The sequence below is a fragment of the Atractosteus spatula genome, chromosome 17 (genome assembly GCF_055471065.1).
Source record: "Atractosteus spatula isolate fAtrSpa1 chromosome 17, fAtrSpa1.hap1, whole genome shotgun sequence".
Taxonomy (NCBI): Eukaryota; Metazoa; Chordata; class Actinopteri; order Semionotiformes; family Lepisosteidae; genus Atractosteus; species Atractosteus spatula.
Genome location: NC_142722.1, coordinates 1,752,753 through 1,755,845, shown reverse-complemented (window position 1 = coordinate 1,755,845; position 3,093 = coordinate 1,752,753). Strand labels below are relative to the sequence as shown.

The window sequence follows — 3,093 nt, the reverse complement described above, 5'->3', positions numbered from 1 at the left end:
AATGAAGCGCAAGAAAAATTCCAGAAACTCTGGATCCAGGCTGGAGGTGATGAAAGCAAAATCCCACAGCTAGCCGACCCAACAACCCTAACAATCCCGACAGAAGAAATACTGCTACCAGAGGAATGGGAGACCAGCCCCAAACAAAAAGCAAAATTTTAAACTCCCTGCAATTGGCGGAAAGAAGAATTCGAAAATTGGACAAAACTATCTGTTCAAGGAATGGGGATCAGCAACTTCAAAGATCATCCCGACAGCAATTCCTGGCTTACACACCATACTTCAGAGAAAGACATTTTATTGCAGCCCTACAGCTACGGGCCAATGTATACCCCACCAGGGAGTGCCTAAACAGAGGTCAAAGGGGATTCCCAACACTCTGCGTAATTGCCAGGAAAAAACTGAAACCTGTTCCCACATACTCGGACAATGCCCCAGCGTACAAAACACAAGAATAAAGAGACACAACAAAATCTGTGACATCTTAGCCGAAGAAGCTAAGAAACAAAACTGGGAGGTCAGAAAAGAGCCACATATCAGGCTTACAGGGTCCAATGAACTGAGAAAGCCTGACCTCATCTTCACCAAGAACAATGAGCCAATAGTGACTGACATAACAATCAGATACAAACAGAACCTGCACATGGTAGGAAAAGCAGCCACGGAGAAGGAAATAAGAAGGAGAAGGATACAAGATGTGAAGAAGGGGTTAACTGATTCCTTTCTGCATGAGGACTGGACTTCTAAGTAACAGGCTTAGAGTTATGGCAGGAAAGGGGGATAACTGATAAGGATTCCAGATGCCAGCTAGGAAACCCCCAGGGATGGTAACCTAAAACCCTGACCATTTGGCCAAGAGTCTGTGAACTGTCCAAATACTGTGACCTCCCCCCTTTACCATAATAATGAGCTACATCAGAAGCGGCAGCAAAGGGCTATTACCATAGTAATGAGCTACGTCAGAAGCGACAGGAAAGGGCTATATAAAATGAAAGTTTTGTACCGGTACTTTGAACAATACTTTGGTTTTGTTGTTCCTTGCGGGAACAAGACTTCAGTTTTATTGTTCCTTGCATGCAATAAACTCATCTGTTTAACTTCATCTCGGGATCAGAACTTATTTTTCTGTTACAACACCCTGGAAGAGCAAATAAAAGAGTTGGCAGGAGCTGAGAAAGTCACATTCTGCGGTTTTCCAGTTGGAACAAGAGGGAAATGGTTTGCAAAAAACTACAACGTCCTACAGAGACTGGAAATTGGAGAAAAAAGACAGAAACACCTGGTAAAACTCTTCAGCCAAAGAGCCCTCCTATACTCCCTTGACATCCTTTCAATGATCGGCGGAAAAAAAAAGTGGGTATAATAAAAGGTAACAAATGTATGTAAGTGTATGTAATTGTTAAACTCTGTAAAAATAATTGTAAAAATTGAAAAATGTAAACCTCACAGCTGAACAAAATCACAGCTATAGCTTCTTTTTCCTCACTAACAACTAGCTAGGTTCCGCCCCATGTAGCCCTACCTAAGCTGGGACTGAAAAAAGACTGGATGGCACTTAAACTAGATAACCCATCACTGACTTTGGGATCTCGTAATGATTACTATCAGCATGGGAAGACTCAAAGCCTCAAAGGTGGATTATATCATCTCCCAAATGCTGTCATGCAGGTGTCATTTGGATGACAATGTGCACGGGCCCATGAACCTGGAAAAGAAACCAGTTAATCTGGTAAATAAAATAGCCAAATACCTTGTCATCTAATTAGTGACGCGCATGAATGGATGAACAAGATTCCCACTGTCCCTATCTACAATCTAGTGAAACCACAGCCAAGGGAACGGGCTTGGCAGAATCAGCGGGGAAAGCAGACTGTATTGAGCTTGACTCTAGTCTGGCACTGAGAAGAGACATGAGAGGTGTAGAAAAAGTGGGAGGCCCCCTTCCTGAGGGCGCTGCCAGTGAAATACCACTACTCTTATCTTTTCCTCACTTACCCGGTGAGGCAGGAGGGGGAGCCCCATACAGGCTCTTGTTTCTGAGCCAGCCACGACCTGCTCCGGGGACAGAAGCAGGTGGGAGTTTGACTGGGGTTTTACACCTGTCAAATGGCAATGCAGGTATCCTAAGGCGAGCTCAGGGAGGACAGAAACCTCCCGTGGAGCAGAAGAGCAAAAGCTCGCTTGATCTTGATTTTCAGTATGAATACAGACCGCGAAAGTGGGGCCTCATGATCCTTCTGACTTTTGGGGTTTTAAGAAGGAGGTGTCAGAAAAGCTACCACAAGGATAACTGGCTTATAGCGGCCAAGCGTTCATGGCGACTTCGCTTTTTGATCCTTCGATGTCGGCTCTTCCTATCATTGTGACGCAGAATTCACTAAGCGTTGAATTGCTCACCCACTAATAGGGAATGTGAGCTGGGTTTAGACTGTCGCGAGACAGGTGAGTTTTACCCTACTGATGATGTGTTGTTGCAATAGTAATCCTGTTCAGTATGAGATAAATCATTCACAGATGACCTAATTCTGGGTCAGGGTGCCGTACGTAGCAGAGCAGCCACCTCGCTATTTTCTATTGAAAGTCAGCCCTCGATCGAAGCTTTTATTGCGCTTTCAGACTAAGCGAGGTCTGGTGGAGGCCCGGACGCCCCATGTGCTCCCGGTGACCCACTGCCTAGGACCATTCAGACTAGCCGGTAAGGGGGAAAATCACACAAAGTCCCCCGGGTGACCAGATGACCCTCCGAGTCGTCTCCAAGCTGTGCCAAAGAAAAGAAAACAACAAACAAAATGGAGCTGGCTAAGAAAATGAGGGAAAGCTAACCTTACTACAGAAGAAAACCCAAAACACTCAGTCTTCGGCATCTTCTAACGCTCTAGCTACCCAAAACCATACAAGACAAAAGGCACCCACCCGTCCTAAACTAGTGTTTCTAAAACAAAAATCAACAGCCTAAACTAATTCACTACACAAAAGTTCACACAAATACACAAGTGAACTACGAATACCAAAGGGAAAACGAGACTGGACACAAGTAACAGGGTACAAAAGAACACAGAGGTTGATACAATACGTCTGAGCAAGGTAATGGCT

The 3,093-nt window shown here is 44.8% G+C and overlaps 1 pseudogene; it reads left to right on the top strand.

Moving 5' to 3' along the window:
• Positions 1-1,848: 1,848 nt before the first annotated feature.
• On the top strand, positions 1,849-2,602 carry LOC148818820 (28S ribosomal RNA; annotated as a pseudogene; the record flags this gene model as incomplete).
• Positions 2,603-3,093: the final 491 nt, after the last annotated feature.